Raw genomic sequence first — 20,048 nt, forward strand, 5'->3', positions numbered from 1 at the left:
GGGAGTTAAAATCTTCTAAATTTTAAGAGGAAACAAAAGGGCAATGAACAAGGAAAGAACAAGAGTTGTGGGGTCTTTCAGCTAATGCATGGCAGAGATAATAACATTCCAGCATCAAAGGACTAGAGCAAGTGGGAAGGCAGCTTGCCTGGGGTATTTACCATCTAGTTCTTGGCTTCCTCTCATGACTTGCCTGCCCCCAGACTGCTGTTAGATACCATGACCCTTTCATGATTCTCTGCTACACACCTAGGATCTCTTCATCCAGTTTTCTTAACCTTTAGGTCATCGGAACATTTTAACAATATCTTAATGACATAATGAATCAAACATCTAATAAAAGAAATGGTACCCAATAATAGGAGGCCATTTCTTCACACACACACACACACACACACACACACACACACACACACACACCTGTTAATGAACCAAGAATGATCACGCACAGAGAGAAGCTCTTATAGGGTTTTCTCCCATGAGTTGTGGAGGCTCAGAGGGTTGTCTCATTGGGCCAAACTTACCTGAAGGAAATAGGATCAGGCAGCCTTAAAGAGAGGAAGGGATATTGAGGTAGAGTCTTGAAGTCATGTGCTGGGACTACAAGAAATCTTAGTGTACCTGGTGCAAGAGATACAAGTTGAGAGCCCAAAGAGAAGATTCCAGGAAGGGCAGATTGAGAAGGATGCACGGGTCCTTTCGTTCCTCTATCTCCCAGGATAATTCTCAGGTTTCAAGGCTGGTACCTAACAAAACCATCTCTGTGTCAGGGGGTATGTGCTCTGCTGGGCCAAGAACTGCCTGTGTTTTTTTAGATCTCCATGCTCACAGCCTCCTTGGGCATAGGTGACAATACAAGACACACAATTGCTCCATGCTGCCCTTGTTCTTACTCTGATGTGCCAGGATATGAAAATATCTGTTAGTACTGTAACTGCTAGGAGACCTGAGAATGGCTGCCCCTTCCGCTGCCATTGTCTGTCCAAAGAGAAGTGGATCTAGCAAGTCCCTTCTACACATGGGAGCACTTTGAACTACGCCTGGTATGAGCTCGGACGCAGTGGGGCTGATCTACAAGGAGCAATAGTGACAGCAACGGCTTGTCAAAAATCTCTGAGAGGATTAGCACTTAGAAAATAATCTCATTGTGGTTTGTGTCATCAAAGAACTCAATAGCAACATTATTAAAGGGCAAATTGTAGCTGATGAGGCTGACTTTTTTTCTCTCCCTTTAATCTACTTTTCAAAACATTGAAGGAGCAGAACTAATGGGTATAACTACACCAATTTTACTTCGTTTCCCACTGTCTTCTTAAATTTTGCTCAGTGGGAGCTCTCCACCCCTCGATGAAAACTAACTCAGTAAATTCCTTTCTGATGACTCATAGATAATAAAAGATTCTATGATCATTTTTAAATAGAACATAGAATCTCACTTCAGAAATTTAAATTCTATTCCCATCTAATAATCTAGATTCCAGACTTGATTTAAAGTTTAATCTACTTTCTTAGTTAGGGCTTTCTGTAATCTTTCTCTTCTATCTCTCCTTCTGCCTACTAGGCTGGTTTCTGACCTAATACATTTCCTTCGTCCTGACAAATTGGGTGAACAGCCTGATTATTAAGCAGTTACTTCAATGTGTGTCAGACAGCAGCTAACCAGCCTGCGTCTCACCCTTTGTATGCTTAGTCCGGCCTCGGTCCACTCTGTCTTTCCAACACTACATGATGCTTACTGTGCTATTAGAGAGTTCCACTGAAATCCCCTCTCTTGATTTGAGATGAAGGTGGATGCACTCTCCTGTTATGCAGCCCATTATCAGCCCCCTACACATGAGTCTAAAATCAACTTCCTTGGAAACCCAACAACCCAATCCTTTTATACGCTCTGTGTCGATGAGGAGTTTAAGAGCCATCTAACTGGTTTTTACTTACTTCCTTTGAAAATTCCCATTTTGCTTTAACACCTCACTTTAGTACCTTGCCACTCAAATGTGGTCCAAAGACTTGGCCATGTGGGCAGCACCTGGAAGTTTGTTGGAACCAGCGAAGCACAGGCCCCACCCAGGTCCTACAAAATGTGCAGTGTAGCCAGACCTCCAGGGGATTGCGTGCACGTCACATTTTGAGAAGTGCTGCTTTAAAAGCCCTTTTCCATAGGTTCTTAGTGTCCCAGTCAAAACTTTCTATTTAATTCCCTGTTAACGCATTTATAGTTCAATATCCTCAGATAGTGTTGTGGGCTCTGTTTGCAGAAGGGAGGAGGGCCAGTGTCTATTCCTTACAAGTCCAGATCTCAAACCACCAAAAGAACTAACTTCAATGTCTTTCTATTGAATTCAAACGTTTCTCTGTCCCCTCAAATGCAACATCACCTAAACCAAATTGATTACTTCCCCCCAAACTGGACACCTCTTCCTGACTCCTCTTACCTGTAATCCTACCCATTTTTTAAGACCTGATAAAGGTCAATCTCCTCTCAGACTTTTTTCTTCACCATTAGAGCCCACACTGATTCCCCCCCACACACACACTCTCAACCCATATGCCATGTTGTCATCCTGTAGTACTTATCGTGTCTTGCTCTTTTTCTTTTAAGTTTGCGGCCTGTAATTGGCACTTAATTTCTTATTCATTCAGTGAAATTTACTGGGCATTTTCTATGCACAAATCAATATTCCAGGACCTGGGGTTACAGTAAAGACCAAAACAGATTAATTTTCTGCCCTCATGAAACTCATATTCTTGGGGGAAGAAAGAGATGAAAAATAGATAAACATACAAATGTACAATCTTATGTTATAATGATTACTGTCAAATTGAGATGTATAATCTTATATCGTAATGATGACTATCAAATTGTGATTACCAGTCCCAACTTCTTTCTTTTTTTTAAAGATTTTTATTGGGGAATTGGGGGGATGGGAACAGTGCTGGGGAATTGGGGGAAGGGGAACAGACAAGTTGCTGTCCTTTTGTTCTTCAGTCTAGTTGTGGAGGACGTTGCTTCACTGGCCCAAGTTGGCACCATCATTGCGCTCTTCCCGGGCGAGGCACATCAGTCGCCGGCTTCTGGATGGCCGCTCACTGTGGCTGCTGGCCGCTCATGCTGGCTGCTGGCTATATACGGTAGCCCATGGCAACCCACTGCAGCAGGGGCTGCAGCCTACGCCGTCGCCGGCGACTCACAGCAGCCCAGCTCCAGGCCGAGCTGTTTATCAGCATCTTTGCTGTGGAGGGCAGTGTCACTGGCCCTCACATGTGGGATCCGAACTGGGGCCCTCTGGCGTCCAAAGCCAGTTCTTAACCATCGCGCCACTCGGCCGGCCCCCAACTTCTCCTTTCAATTGCAGCTCATATATCCAACTCTCTGCTCAATATCTTCTCTTAGATGTCTAATATGCATCTCAAATTTAACATATTCTAAACTGAACACCTGATTTTCACTCTAACACACTCTTTCCCCAGTGTTTTGCATCTAAATAAATGGCATTCCCATCCCTATAATCCTGTCTTTTTATCACACCCCACTTCCACTCCCTCAGAAATTTCCGATAACTGTACTTCCAAAACATATCCAAAACATTGCCATTTCTCTCTTCCCCCTCTGTAACAGTTCTGACCAGGTCACCGACAGCTCACTTGGACGGCTGTCGTAGCCACCCAACAGGTCTCCTGATCCTGGCTACATCCCTCTACTACAGTATGTACTTGACACAGTAGCCTGAACAATTGATTCTTTTACAGGGTAAATCTGAGTATTCCCTAGCTGAAAACCCTCCAATGGCTTCTCATTGCACTAAGAATAAAATGCAGAGACCCTACAGCCTCTGGACTCCTCACTGTCACTCCAACTTCAGCTGCCACCACTGTCCATGCTCCTTTCCCATCCCAGCCACTTTGTCCACTTGATGTTCTTGGAACCACACAGCAGGCTCCCTCCCCAGAGCGTTTGCAGTTGCTCGGACCACTCTTCCCTCAGGCACCCAGGAGGTTTGCCATCTCACTTCCTTCAGATCCCTTTCTCCTCAAATATCCCCTCCTCAGAGAGGTCTTTCCTTATTACTGTCTTGAACAAGGCACTTTCTCACTGTGTCCTCTTTTCTTCATGACCTTTACCAGTGATGCCCCCACCACACAGGAACACACATTTGTTTATTTGTCTATTTGTTTATTGTCTGTCTCCTCACTAAAATGTAATTACCCTAAAATCTAATTTCCACAGACAGCAAGAGATTCATCTTTAAAAAACCAGATAAACTACTGCATTCCCAGCACCTAGACCAGTGCCTGGAGAGAGCAGACATTCAATAAATGTTTGTTGAACAAATGAACAGTAACTAAAGTATTGCAAATTATTAACTTTGCTTAATAACAACCCAAACTGTCCCTATAATTATGTCACTGTCACTAACTTGCGTGTTTAAATGCTTCTTTAAATAGAATTACAGCTGGGAACTGAGCCTCGCCTGGGTGTCACAGCTGGACGGTATCACACATGTGACTATCGCCCATCACATGGGTGAGTGGCAACAGAAGAAAAGTTTGACAACGGCTGCTCTGCAGCACAACTTCTAGCCTCACTGTGCTGAGAATTTTTTTCTGGAGGCATCTGATGACAAGGCAGGGAGCATGGCTTCAAGAAGCTGTCCACTGGCCTTCTTGGAGCAGGAGTTGGGACCACGTTGCCACCCACATTCAGTGAGGAAGCACACGGCTAGCACCTACCCCTCCACAGAACAAAGGTGGGGCCATCCGGATGGGGCTTTGGATCAGGTGCTGTGCCTCAGTGCTGGATGCTGATGGCCTTTCTGTATGGCACTAATTGCTATCCCTGACTGCACTGAAGAGTGACCCACGAGCCTTTCAGAAGTAGCAGCGCACAGCCACATGCCCAGAGATTCTGAATTAATTGCTTTCGGTGAGTCTAGGAGCTGGTATTTCTTAAAAGCTCCCCTGGTGATTTTAATGGGCAGCCAGGGGGCCAACCGCAGGTCTATCATCCTTGGGTAACACAGAAAGAGTGCGCGTTCTAGGCAGAGCCAAATCCCAGGCATCATGGTGAGACCCAGGACCTGGCACTGGCCTCAGCCCTTGAAGAGCTCCCAGCCCTGAGGGTGGCTTCCCAGCTGCACGATCACGTCCACATTAGAACGTTGTGAAAACCTTGGGTTTGACAGCTCTAGAGGTGTGGAACTTAGGAAGATTCAAGAAAAGAATGGACAAAAAGATTTAAGGAGTTTGAAATATAAAATATATGAGGCAAAAGTCAGAAGTTAGATTTATTTAGCCTGGAGAAGTAGAGTTAGTAGAAGAGTTACTAGAAGTCGAGTAAATTTTCCAACCATGTGTAAGTAGATACTTATATCCTGTATGAACAAAAATCTAATATACAAAAATCCAAATGTGTGAAATAGACACAGGAGAGGGTAATTATTTACACCTGTACTGTATACCCAACACATACAGATGAGTTACAGGCAGATATTTACATGGTGTGTACCATGCGCTGGAAGCCATTCTGAGGTCTGCATAGAGCTGGGCATACATTCCCTCCTGTAGCGCCCGTAAGAACTCTATGAAATAGATACAAATGTTAGTCTCATTTTAGGATGAGGAATCTGAAGCACTCACGGGTTAAGTAACTCGACTTTGTTACGTGTGGATCTGGAATTTAAATCTAAGCAGACTGGTTGTAGAGTCCAAGGTCTTAACCATTACTTTGTACTGTATGTATGTGTGTACAATATGTATATATGTGTATGCATGTGTGCATGCATATATATGTTACATATGCTGTGTGTGAGTATAGGTGTAACTATCTACCTATCTCAATGAACACACACACATATTCACACTAGATAGGTAGATATGTGCTGCTATGTGTGAGTACACACACGCACACACAGATATACCCATCAGTGTGTAGCTAATGTTTTAAAGAACATATGCACATTTTGCTTTACAGATGCACAGTTTCCTTTAAATAATAAGCATGCTTTCTTAAATGATCATGTATAATATTGCAACTCACAAAATAAGGAAGCAAGAATTCTAAAGAATAACGCTACTGTTAACATGTGATGACCCATGACAAATGCTCTGCAGTGAAAGCTTTTTGAGACAGATGAAAGGAAAGGCACAAGTAGTTCAAAGCAAGGTCTTGTGCATTTGTTTTGGGCTACTTTAGCATGTGATGGATAAATTCGGTGGAAAATGTGTTCTTTTAGGATTTTCCCACTGAACAAGAAACAAACATAAAAGGCTGGCTTTTAAATATTATGGCTCTGCAATTCAGTGACTGAATGTCTCAGTGTTCTCTAATTGGCTAATTGGACATAGGGGAGTGGTTCAGGGCAGATGGCTTACACATTGTCTTACACATTAACAGGACCATTAAAAAGCCTGTGTGAGTTTTGTTTTGTATTGCTTTGCCTGTTGCTTTTTAAAATGAACTAGGCAAGGTGCTTAAAGGATGGCCCAGCAAAGTAGCTGAAATGTCATTTTTAAAATTTGATCTAAAATTTACTTGGAAATAAGGCCTGTGCTTATTGCAATGGCCTATTAAATAATGAATATATACAGGGTAATAAAAATGAAAGTACTCCTCTCTTTCCTATTGATTTACTTAAGAGAAAATTTAGAAACTTTGGATTGAAATTCTTTATTTTTTTTATATTTCTAACTTGATAATTCTAATGCGACCTTAATTGAAAGATGAATCCAAAATAAACTCACGATGTAATTGTTAATTTAACAAAATAATACTGAGTTTAAAGAATGTGTAATAATAATGAACAAACCTAAATTGAGGTCTAAGAGAAGTGCAAGTCTCAGAAGCTTGCGAATGATGAATAAGTGGGGTGGGTAATACCAGTTACATTGGCCTTTGTTTTCATTGTACTAAAGTTGTAGATAGTTAATGAAATATTTGAGTAGCAAAGATAAGAGACAAAGATTTTTTCACAGAATACCGCTGATGAAATTCTTGTAAAAGGGCAGCCGCTCAACTTGGTTGATGTCTATTAAAGACCAAATTAGCCTATTTTTGAAAAAACAAAAGACCTGCAGAGTCATTCTTCCTCCAGGCTCATATTCCCCTTTGAATAGTAGGAAGTGTGTTATGAATGTAAATGAACTTTTTAGATTTAGTTAAAAAATGATTCATGGAGCGTCAGTAAGCTTTTCAGCCCTTTCTGTTAGCTGGATGCCCTGGGAGCTGCCTGCCACTTCTCCCATGTGTCTCTCAGTCTCCCTGCCATTAGGGCATCTGGGGGACAGGGCACATTTCCCCCCTGCAGTTTGCATCCTTCCTAGTTTTAGCTAAGTTTTCTGCTCTAAACCCTTCTCTGTTTCTTAACCCTGGTGAGCAGGGCTACAGTTCTAGGACCCCTAGAATTTTATCCTTCTGGACAAAAATCTAAGGCAAGTGCAGCTTCACTGCCCATCCCACGCCCCGTCCTCCGGTCACTGCCCAGATATTCTCATAAGAGGCAACCTTCCAAGCAGGAGGTACCATTAGATCAGATCAGCACCAGAAGAAAAAAAGTCAGCCAGCAATAGGAGGAATGGGCCTAAAAACTTCTCAAAGACACAGGACTTGTCTTACTCATCTTAACATTTCTAGAGCTGCCAATGGTGCCTCACAGTCACAGGTGTTCAATAAGTATCGGTTGTACTGAACTGGGCCTTCTCTTCTCTCTCCCAAATTCGTCCTCAGGAGCAGCGGCCCCATTCTGCGTTCCTTAAGAAGCTATCATAAAAAAAATATTGTACTTATAATGCCCAGCATGTGATTTGCTCCAGATTAACGAAGTTTCCAAAATTTTAGATACCTTAATTTAAATGTTTTTAGAAGTAAGATATGATATGTAATTTGGGATATATGCTATGGTAAGAGTTTGTAGGAAGTGAGTCCAGCCAAGACCAGAAAGACCACTCAGCTGAGCCCAGCTCAGGTTGGCAGCCCACAAAATCATGAACTAAATAATTGGAGTGATTTCTTATGCAGCATACACCTTTGTTCTCAGAAAGATGACCGTAAGCCGCTCTGGCATTTATTCTACTCATGTCAAATCCAGTCTTATTAATAGCCCCTTTTTCTTAACAGTTGAGTGATAGGCCCTGAGCTGAGTATCAGTGACCTGGCTCAAGTAACCAAGCTCAGTCGCCGTGGCCAGCAGGTTGGATGCTTGGTGGCCATACCTGGGTTCTTCCTAGAAGATGCGGTAATAGAATGGACTGAGAAAGTGGTAATTCCCAAAAGACAAAAAGTAATAGATGTCCCATGCACAGGATGCTCTGTATCTCATTGCTGTAATGTGAGAATTGAGCTGCTGTGAAGTGTCCCTCTGGTTGGTCATTTATTGCTTTGTACAGTAGAGTCTGTCATCACCACAAATATCAGAGAAGCTCTTTCATTCATTATTCTATTTGCATGATTTGAAACATGAAAGATCACTAGGAAAAAAGTCCATTTAGAATCAATTTTGTATTTTGGATGCTTTAGTGTTTGGATTGTTGGATAGCTTATTTTCTACCATATTTTATCCTTGAAGCATACCAGAGCTCTTTTCTCCTAAAAATGAGGGAAGGATGTGTTTGGCTACTTTTATGCTCTGGCATGTTATGGGGTGACACATTATAGCACATACTCCTATTTTTATGGAAAGTAGAAGGATACTAACCAAAAAGTGAAGAAAAAGATGTTGTTAATGCTTGAATAATAAGTATAGAGACAATTGACAGGTAATGGACAAAGAATGCTATTTCCTTTTAACCTTACTTAACAAGCTCTGCCTTTTAGTCTTTTGATTTCCTCTGGCTGACTTGTGGATGTGCTTGGCTTGAAGTCACTTACCCTTAAAATTAATGAAGACTAAGAGGTGTATGACATGGTATATGAGTAGGAATCGTGGTGGAAAGAATTGACAGGGCTTAATAATCCTTCAGCAGGTGAAGACTGTGTGGGTTCCTTCTGTTTAAACATTGGCTTTGTGATGGGTAATTCACCAAATCATCCTCGTGAGTAAACCACTCAGTAATCAAAAATGAATTATAACACATCTACAGGATGGAATAATCTGCTGTTAAAATAGTGACATGGGAAAGTGTACATAATATTTGGCCAAGTGAAAAATATTTCTAGAACTGCATTCTGTCATCATTTATATATATATATATAGTTACATATATAACCATATATATATGGATATATATATATATATATATATATATAACAAAATATTACTGGTGGGGTCTCCAAAGACAGATAATTTGAGTGCATTTCTCCCTTTAATGCTTCATTATGTTTTACAGGGTCCCAGTGGTGGAATGTGTTACTTTTGTAATTATAAAGATATAAATATAAAAATGCAAAATGTATGAATTAACTATTGCATTATAGTACCACATAAAAAGTCATGCTGACAAAATATTTGCAACCAGAAAAAACTGCTTCCCTAGCTCTCAAGATGTGTCCCTCTTGTACACATTTTGAAATCAGTATTATAGTGATGGGGATATTTTTTGGGGGTATTGCCAGATCTAAGGTAAACTCATTACTGAGACTTACAGAGTACACCCTATTGTATCAGACCCTGTTCTAAGAAGTGTACCTGCTTTAACTCATATACTATTCACAACATCATATGAGTTAGTTACTAATGTCACCATTTTTCAAATGAGAAAAATGAAGCACAGAGATGTTAAATTAAGGTGTGTTCAAGTCAGGCTCCAGGGTTCTTGCTCTTCACAACTATTCTATAGTTCTCTCCTGTCTTGTGAGAGAGAACATTCCAGGTATCACTCATCTGAAAAGGAACGATTTCTCAGAGAGGAGAGCAGACCCGTGAGCGCAAAGCTCAAGTAGCCACTAGGCAGCCTGACTTCCTTCTCTTTGTCTATTCATGGAGGAATTCACCTTGAGCTTTGAGGACAGCATCTACCATGCAGAAGCTGAAGCATCGGAAAACCACTAAGAAAAACTGTTTGTCAGATGATGGCTGACTTACAACCCATTTCCTTCAGTGAGTGAGGCCATTCTAAATGATCCAGCTGCCAGCTAACCTGCTTCCTGAATGAGCCCAGCAAGATCAGCTGAGCCAGCCCAATTCCAAGAATCATCCAATCAACCCACAGAATGAGGAGCTAACATATGCTTATTGTTTAAAATCGCTAAGTTTTGAGGTAGTTTATTACACAGCAAAACCTAATTGATACAGTGCTCTTAGCCTGGTAAGAATTTGGAGTCTTTCCCTTGATGACTTGACCCTACATTAGCTCTTCATGTCTTCACCGAACCTCTGAATTTCAAAGCCCGTATCAGCTCCCTGGATTTGGCAGACCACCTCATATTGCCTGCAACAGTATTGCCTAGTTCCTCCCAATGGTGGCCTCTGCAGGCTTGTTAGCTCTCAACTCACTGTACCTTCCACATTCTTTCACAGGAAGTACGTTATGTAGGTAGTATATATTGGGTTGTCGGAAAAGTCATGACGTATTTTTTCTGTTTTTCATTGCAAAAATGCATCATGACTTTCCCGACAGCCCAATAGGAGTATTCCTTGTATGCTGTATAAGAGCCAAGGGAGTATCAGGGTGCCATCTCCTGTTCTTTCTTACCTTAAATCCGCCACAATTCCATTCCTATTTGGCAACAGCTGCTCTGTGTCGCAAGATAGGAGTCATGTGAGGCTGTCTCCTTCCACAGCTCCGGATTGGCTGTAGAAATAAAGACCATGCAGATAAGAAAGCCACCATCATTTGTGTTTGGTAGAGTCAAAGCCAGGCACGGTAGTAGGAAAGCTTTATAATCAAAGACATAAAGGAGGCTTTAGGTAGGCTCTGATTGGTGACGGTTGGCATAGGAAACCTGGATGCAGGCTAACTAGAAGTGGGACATCTCATGCGATTGGTTTGGAAAGCACGTTTGGCTTTCTACGGTTGGTCCTGAGTTAGAAGCTGGAGCAAAATTTAGACAACCTGGTAATTATTAACAAAGTGCTAATCACTCTCGGCCAATTGCTATAAAGGTTGTGTTTTCTCCTCCTGAACTGGTTACTGCAGAGGCTGTAAGTCAGCATTCTGTTGCCATATACAGGCTGGCCATGTTTCATTTGTATAATCAATCTCTCGTTTTCCCTTCTGGTCATCCTGTCACTTCCCAATTCAGGGAAGGCTACAAATCCAGATCTTAACTATTTGGGGATCGTTCAGTTGTTTTTATGATCAACTGTCTTGCAAGATCACGTTGAGCTTTTTGCTGTTGTATTATCATGGTGATTATCTGTCAAGAGAGCAGCTATGAAGTAAGATTTAAGATTCTGGAGAGAATGAAAGAGATCAGCATCAGGACAACTGACAAAAAAGAGATTAATAGTCCCTAAGATACTTCAGAACCAGGAACCCCAATTGCTCAATCTAGGCCAAGTAAACAAATCCCATGGGTCATAAGGGTCAACCTTAAAAAGCCAAGGAGGGCCAGCTGAGCAGCATGTTGGTTAGGAGTTGGCTTGGGAGGCCAGCTCTGAGCAGCAGGGCCCTGGTTTGGATCCCACATGAGGGCCAGTGATGCTGCACCTTCTACAGCTAAAATGGTGAAAAACAGCTCGACCTGGAGCTGGGCTGCCATGAGTCTTGCAGGCGACGGCATGGGCTGCAGTGGGGCTGGCTGGCAGCGGGCGAGCGCTTTTGTGAGCTGTTGTGAGGCACCATGAGCGGCCGTCCAATGGCTGGCAGGTGACTGCCTCAGCTGGAAAGAGCGTAATGATGGTCCCAACATGGGCCAGTGAAGCGATGTCCTTCACAACTAGACTGAAGAACAAAAGAACAGCAACTTGTCTGTTCCCTTCCCCAATTCTCTGATTCCCCAATGCTGTTCCCATCCCCCAATTCCCCAATAAAATCTAAAAAAAAAAAAAAAGCCAAGGAGCTTTTTCCTGAAGGCATTATATTGCCTGCTCTACTTTGCCTGTTTTATTAATCTAAGTACAGCAAAATGTGTTAGCAATGGTGCAGACACCACCATGACTAGCCAGCAAAAAATCTAGAACAATGCCATTGTCCATCACTCATTGTGCCAATGAGTTGAGGTTGGTCTGTATTTCATCTAGGGTGGAGATGTATCGCTGATACTTTCTGTCAAAGTTAATAATAAGTTTCTGAGAGTACTTTCTACTTGTAAGATTCCCACCATTGAGAACACAGCTCTGATTGTTCACATAAAAAATTAGTAATTTCCCCGGTTGGAGTGCCTGAGTAATCAAGAGTAGGTTCATCTGAGAATTTGCATCAGAGTTGAAACTTCCTAAGTTGGTGATTTCCAGAACTAGGGTCTCTGTGTACAGGTAAGTCTTGGAATACTATTCCTAAAGTGCATGGGGTATTAGTCTGAGGCAAACAAGACCAGGCATCCTGGCTGCCAAAGAAACAGCATCCAGTAGGAGTTGTTGACACTGGGAGGTCAGAAGAAAGGCCTAACATTAGCCTAGTTACATATTTGGATCTCTATTAGTCTCTTCCAGATGGCAAGTAATTGGCCCATCACCCATGAAGGTCATTGAATTTAAAGGTAGAACTGATGGTAATAATTGGTTCTTTTTCTGGGAGAGAAGGACACTACCAAATTCATGTTGATTTATTTAAGGTTATTTGTCCATGTAGCTGCAAATGTCATCAGCTGTAATTTCCTATGATCCTGTTTGATAAGACTGGAATTGCCCAGAGGTTTTTATCATGATGATCTGATGATGGACGGCATATGCAAGTAAGATTCAGGACAGTGTCCAACTGTTTGGGATAATGTAAGGATGGTGTTAGAATGAGTATGTTCTGACCTAACAATTATAATGAAGATGAAAGGAAAGAGAAAAGGGGCCATTATGGATGGACAATAACAAGAGGTCTGTAGAAAATGAGAAGATGAATGGTTATAAGCAAGCAGATGAGGAACAAAACAAGAGTTTGTCAGGGTCTTAGTCCCATGTCTTAGGCAGCAGCTGTTCACTATCCTAAATCATCTGTATATTCCAAAGATCTTGGGTCAGCTGTCTACTTCTAAAGACTGGCTGCTACTAGAGCATCTCTGAGAATCTTAAATTTGGGGTTCCTTGTTGGAGTAGCCTGCCAACTGTGTGGAATTCTGAATTACTTTAGTTGTGAAACATAAACCCAAGGATTGACTGCTGCTAACAGTACCTGATAAGATCCCTTCCAATGAAGTTCAAGAGTTCTCTGATGTCTCCCCCAATAGATGAAATCTCCAGGTTTAAGATCAGGAGGAGGCTGAGGCTATTTAAGACGATATGGTGGGAAGGCAGCCTTAACCTGTTGATGATAGGATTCAGTACATGAGTCCCTTGTAATATTGGGTTGTCAGAAAAGTCATGATGTATTTTTTTCTATGTTTTTCATTGAAAAAATGCATCATGACTTTTTCAACAACCCAATATTTTGCCATCTTTGCATGAAGCAGGGTAGAATATCAGAGGTGAGACCCCTTAAATGCATGGGTCTTCCAGCTAACATGTCATAGAGGGATAACTGAGGGACTGGACTAGATGGTCATAATCTCCTAGTGTTTCACCTTTTCTCTATGTGCATGATTGAATTACAGTCTAATCAAATTTTATTGAAAATGTTTTAGGTATGGTTTTTAGTGGACTTGGCCCTAAATTTGGGGCCATTTTTCACTCTCGGGTTTATTCTAAAAAGAGGGACTCTGTAGATCCCGTTCTGTGTCAGTTCAATCAGTTTTTGCCACCCAGGATGTAGCATCTGAGGTTTTGACCAATACGTGTACACGTTAATATAGTTCAGGTGACACTGTGGCATATGCACCCAAAAGAAGTCTAAATTCTATGACTAGCAGCTGGCCTTTTCCGGGGTGGAGAAATTCTGAATAATAATTATTCAGTTTGGGTCCAAGGCCTACTTGATATCTGACTCTTGGGAGGGATGGATTTTTAGAGGTAACTAGCATTTGGGGGTCTTAGGAGAGTCAATAGGAAAAGGCAGATCTGTACGAGAGAAAGAAGAGAGGGGAGTTGATGGGAGTGTGGAAGGACCGAGATTAGAAGGGTAAGGGGGAAGAGGGTAGAGCTACTGGAGGACAAAGAGGGAGAATTTACTTGGGAAATGAATCTAGCTCAGGGGTCGGCAAACTTTTGAGACAGAAGAGCCAATCCTGTCCCTCACAACAATTTAAAAATTATTCGACAGCCATAAAACAAATGAAATCACCATTATGTGAATAATATCCTTTAAAATTTTTATAAATGAAACTATGATAGTTCTATTTTCATTTGCAATTTTACTTCAGAGCCACATGTACGTACCCAAAGAGCCACATGTGGCTCGTGGGCCACAGTTTGCCAACCCCTGGTCTAGCTTGTCATTGCCTAAGTTTGTCAGGCTGCTTACTGGCTTGGGCCAAAGAAACTCTTAGTGAAGCAATTTTTCAATCAGAATTTCATTTGGAGGCCTCTGCATACCAATAAAAAATGTAGCCCATTAAATCTGAGAAACCTCTGTCCCTCTTTTCCAAGGCACCTCTCAAATGAACAATTTTGTTCAAGCCAAATGTTCCCCAGGGTCCAAAAAATAGGCAAACAAGTAGTTCCTCCTTTTTTTTTTTTTTTTTTTTTTTTTTTTTTTTTTTTACTTCCTATAGAGTAGAAGCTTCCTCCACATTATATTCCCTTTCTTCCCCCACCTTTAGATTTCTATCTTCCAGGCAGGATCCACTGTTCTGTCTCCTGGAGCCATAAGACTTTTGCTTTTGCTTAAAGGTAGTGGTGGTCAAGGTGGAGGGCGGATTGATGGGGGGAGAAATATCCTCAATGAACTGGTAATATCATTGCAACCGGCAGAGATTCTTCACCTCTCAGATGAACTTGAAAATATATGAAAATTCAGGTCACACGGAAGCTTCTGAACATCTTTGTGCTACAAATGTTGGTGGGTGAGCCTTTTCTCTGGCCTCAATATTTGTCCAGTATTTTCTTTGTGCCAGGCTCTGTCCAAGGCACGTGGAGACACTAGTGAACAAAACAAAGATCTCTGCCCTCATTCAGCTTTCATTCTAGCGGGGAAGACAATAAGTAGTAAGCAGAACAGGACAGTTAATAGTGTGTTAAAAGGGTGACAAGTGTTATGGAAGAAAAACAATGCAGAGCGGGGTAGGGAGGATCAGGCACAGAGGGAAAGGGGAGAGGTAAGTCTGTCTCCTTTTCTTTGGCGAGGCTTGACGTCGCCGTTTCACTAGCAACCTTATTGCTAAGCCTCAGTGAATAAGATTTCGACAATTAAACCTTCCCTCAGGGTTTGAGGATTGTTATGAAAGAGATGCACACGCACACACAGGGCCCTGGTGAAGTTTGTGGGTATGACTGCTAATGTTATTAATCCTCAGCACAGCTGCAGGCGGAGTCAGCTGCCACACATCTCAACTGGTTCCGGATTCAGAGAAGCCTTGCATCTGACTTGGCTACAGAGGTGATTAACCATGTCTGGGCTTTATTGTAAAGACCTGATTTACATTAAAAAAAAATCGTAAGAAGAGAAAGTCACAAATGAAGACTCTGTAAGTCAGTCATCACACACAGAGGGTGCCAAAAAAATGTATACACATTTTAAGCAAGGAAAACTGTATTAAAATTGTAATACTCAATATATACCGATAACAAAAGATGAATACAAGTCACGTTTGACTTCTGCAATTACAAGAGGTGCTCAAAGCGGTTACCAACAGCGTCCAGACACTTCTGATTACGGTGAACTACTGCTTGAGCAACATTGACCAAAGTGTCTGCTCATATACATTTCTTTGGCACCCCCGGTATGTGTAAAATAATGTTGTTATTATCAGTTTCTCTCAGCAGCCTCAGGAATCTTTCTTGGCTGCCCTAGTCAGTGAATGACAAGATTCAGTTATTCTACATTGTCCTTCCAAGATAGAACCAACTTTCCTAAAGAAAGTAGCAAAGCTTTTTAAAAGCCATTATTTAGTAGGGAATGATAGCTGTATAATAAAATATTAATTGTTCTAAAAAATACCTCGGAGAAGAATACTGTATTTACCAGAAACAATAAATTCTTTTCTCTGCATTTCTATTTCTATTTAGTTTAGTATGGTCTGTTTCACCAACTCAGGATACACATATGGTTACTTCTTTTTGTTTTTCTAACCACTGCTGAAGAGCTGAAAATCCAGGGTTTCCATTTCTGAAACCTTGAGTTGTTCAAAAACACAAGTGTTTACTGAGTACAGTGGGGTCCATCCTGTTTCCTTATACACCAAGCAGAGTGGATGTGCCACGGTCCTTCCTCTGCCTCCTGCTGTTGAGGACAGATCCTTTGAAGTTTGGTTTGTAGAAGCTTTTGTGTAAATGTCAATTTTCATTTCTCTAGGATAAATGCGGAAGGTGAAATTGCTGGGTTGTATGGTAGGTCTGATTTTCATTTTAAAAGAAACAGCCAAACTAATTTCCAGAGTGGTTACACCATTTTACATTCCTGCCAGCAAGGCATGAGTAACAGTTTCTCTGTCTGCTCGCCAGCATTTGGTGGCGTCCATATTTTTTTTATCTTACTCATTCTGATAGGTATATAGTGATATCCCATTATAGTTCTAGTTTACATTCCTCTACTGGCTAATGATATTGAGCACCTTTTCATGTGCTTATTTGCCAGCTGTATACACTCTGGTGAAATATCACTTCACATCTTTTGCCCATTTTCTAATTGGATTGTTTGGGGATTTTTACTATTGAATGTTGAAAGTTCTTTACTTATTCTAGATACAAATCCTTTATCAGATATGTTATTTGAAAATATTTCCCCCAGTATATCGTTTGTCTTTTCATCCTCTTAACAGGGTCTTTCACATAACAAATTTAAAAAATTTTTTGATGAGGTCCAATTAATCAGTTTTCCTTTCATCCACCTACTTTTTATGCAACAAATAATTATTTATTATATGTCTAAAATTTATCAAGATAATATCCCAGGGACCCATAGGAATCAAAGATGTGCATGGTCCCAACTTTAAGGAATTTCCATTCTATTGATAGTTGGGGATATTGAAGATCTACTCAAACAACTGATATTATGTAACAAGTACTAAATGTCATGGAAGATGTAGAGATACTTTTTTTTTTTTTAGAAAATTAGATATCATATTTTAGTGGAGGGAAGGTTTTACCACTTCTATGCCAGAGAATGCCACAAAATGGCATAGAAACTTCCTTTATTAATTCATTTTTCCAGGTTAAAATTATAATTTTTAGATAATTAACATATTTGATCTCATCCTGTGCAAAGAAATCCCACACGTATTGCAGAAATTAGTAACGATCTTGCAGGGCAATGGAGAGGATTGCAACATATTTTTTTATTTAGGGAATCTGGGATTCACCAAAGTGAAGTAACTTGCCCAAGGTCATGCACACAGGAAGTGGTAGGGTCAGGCTGGCACTCCAGTATTGCGATTAATGCTCTTTAATTCTACCCAGAATCCTCCGAGACATGTCCTTTTCCTGCCAGTGTAAACGCATCTGGCTAAGAAATGGATTGATTCATGTTTTAAAAGGATATGCGATACATTTTCTTGGTGTACAAAAGTCAACGAGCTCTTCTTGATAAAGGAAGAATCCATTAAAACTCTCCCAGTGATCAAGATCATGCAGAAAATGGAAAAAACAAGCACTGCCCGTGAGTCATGAGGGGCAAAAGAAGGGATGGATATTGCTGGAATTTCACTGGATGACAGCTCAGGATGGAGTAACCAAGGAGGTGGCATTTTAGGTCATCTTCTTGCAGGCTCATTGTTACCCAAGTCATCTTCAAATGCCAAACTTTTCATGGGGAATGATTTAAAAGAATCATTGATAGCTTTGGTGAAGAACTGTCTCTTTCTAACCTAAAGGACAACAAACAGGGAACTGAAGCTCTTTCTCATTCATGTCTCTGAATTTCCATCTGTACTTTTCTTTCTGTATTATTTGTGACCTTGCCCAAACCATCGAACTATTCTGTATTTATTTGTCTTTCTTTTAAAATGTTTGTAACTTAGGGACGATGTTAAGACCTTGTAAAGAGGTGAATTTATATATTAGGTCAGTTTTGCAAATGTCTGCAAGATGTCAAATAACCTTTGAGCCCAGCCCCCACTCTTGTCGTGATGCAGCCACTGTCAAGCCACATGTGGAGAGGAATCCTTCCGCCTTCTACAGTCAAACCTTTAGTCTGCTGGCCTGAGATCCAGCTGCAGAAACAGAGATCTTCACAATGTTTGGACATAAACGAACACAAGTGTTTACAAGTGGCTTAGGGTTGACCAGCAGGAGGCACCTGTGGGAAAGCGTTCATGAAATGCCTGCAAACGTTTGGGCAGAGTCAGTCCCACCACTGTGTTCCTCTCACTGTCCTCGTTCACCCCCAAACAATCAGAATACTCCAGGCCTGACCATCAGATTATCTAAGTCCTAGACTGCTCATGGGGTACAGCATGACTGAAGCAGGGCAAATGAGTTTTCTTGGGTGGTTTAATGTGCATTCTGGGAGAGACTTGCCTCATTCTCGGATCCTGACCACCACGGAGAAGATAATCCTGGAGCTGCCAGGTGTCACCATGTGAAGCAAGTCAACTTAACAATGAAGCCCAGAGAGGAAAGCAGAGGGGTGAGAAGGAGGAGGAGGAAGGAGAAGGGAAGGAAGAGAGGAAGAGAAAAAGAGAGAGAGAGGCTGAAACTGTAGTTCTACTTCTGACATCACTTGAATCTCTGAATCCACATGTGCCTGAAGTTAGACCTACCATTTTATATAACAAAAGGTAAAAAGCAGAACATTAGACAAATACATTTGGTTGTGTATATATAGATTTTCTCCAGGAGGGTACACAAGAACTTAAGCGCAATGGTTGCCTCCAGGGAGAGGAACTGAGAGGCTGGGAGACAAGGGTGGGAGAGCCTTGTTAACTGCGTACCCATTTGCACTTTCTGAATTTCATACCACGCCAATGCTACTCAGGTATAGATAAAATTACAATCGAATGTAAATAAAATAGAAACAAAACACAAACTTCCTTCCACTTTAACCAGTTTGTGGATAATAAAATCCCTTTAAGAGAGGAAAACGGATCTTTAGAGAAATCAACTCCTTTACCTTCCAAGTTTCCTTCTTAAAGTTTTTATCCCCCTGCAGACAGATCAGCACAGCAGCGAGCCATCCATTTCTACTGCGTAAATGTACATGGAGAGAGCAGCCTCAATCCATCGTCCTGAGAGAGGATGCCCAGGGTTTTAGGAATCAGCCATGTAGCTCCACAAACGCTTTATTCTGATGGAGTGACTTGCGCCCTGCAGCTAAAATTGACAGTGTGTTTTCACAGCAGAGTTGTTCGTGCTAAGGCAGTCCGTTTTAGGAAGATTCCAGGCCTTGTGCCTGACGGATGCAAACGCACCCTGCAGCACTGGCTTGGAGGGCAACCTTTCAACTCCCATTTGCTTTCTCAGGACCTGGAGCAGCTGCAAGGCGCCCGAAAGTGTTCCTTACCTGCAGCAATCTTCCGGCGTCCTGCTGCCAGCGCGGGCTCACTAAACCGGCGGTGCGGCAGCCAAGGGGCTTCGGGAGATTTGGGCGCGCAGTGGCCTGGGGCAGCTCCCGGAGCCTAGCGCGAACGCAGTCCATGCGTGTGGAACGAATGCGAGTCGCGAGCATAGTAAATGCATGAGGGACTAAAAGGAGTCCAGACCAGGGAATGGGTCACCACGGTGACTTTAAATACCCAGGGACTGACTGTGAAGTGAAGGAGAGCTGTCTTTGGAGAAGCGCCACGCCGGCCCTGGTGGAGGCTCCGGACTCCCGCCCGCGAGCCAGGCGTTTGGTAGAGCCAGGCCGGCTCGGGACCCGGTGACCCGTCACTCTGCGATCAGGGAGGGGCCGGACCCCGAGGCTCAGGGGCAAGAGACAAGAAAAGCCTTACTTCCAAGCTGAGAATGACCCTCAGGTCTCGCCTGGGGGCTCCTGGGTGGCGGCCCCGCACCGCA

At 42.0% G+C, this 20,048-nt stretch overlaps 1 long non-coding RNA gene across 3 annotated transcripts in view; it reads right to left on the reverse strand.

Moving 5' to 3' along the window:
* LOC109393465 (uncharacterized) overlaps positions 1-20,032 on the reverse strand; it is a 125,430-nt gene extending 105,398 nt beyond the window's left edge. For 2 of the 3 annotated variants that reach the window (XR_002126265.1, XR_002126263.1), the window contains exons 1-2: positions 19,165-20,032; positions 10,624-10,722 (exon numbers count right to left, since the gene is read on the reverse strand). This is a non-coding gene — a long non-coding RNA (uncharacterized LOC109393465). The remainder of the gene's footprint in view (positions 1-10,623; positions 10,723-19,164) is intronic. The other variant, XR_002126264.1, reaches the window with a different exon arrangement.
* Positions 20,033-20,048: the final 16 nt, after the last annotated feature.

The sequence above is a fragment of the Hipposideros armiger genome, unplaced genomic scaffold, assembly GCF_001890085.2.
Source record: "Hipposideros armiger isolate ML-2016 unplaced genomic scaffold, ASM189008v1 scaffold_380, whole genome shotgun sequence".
Classification (NCBI taxonomy): Eukaryota; Metazoa; Chordata; class Mammalia; order Chiroptera; family Hipposideridae; genus Hipposideros; species Hipposideros armiger.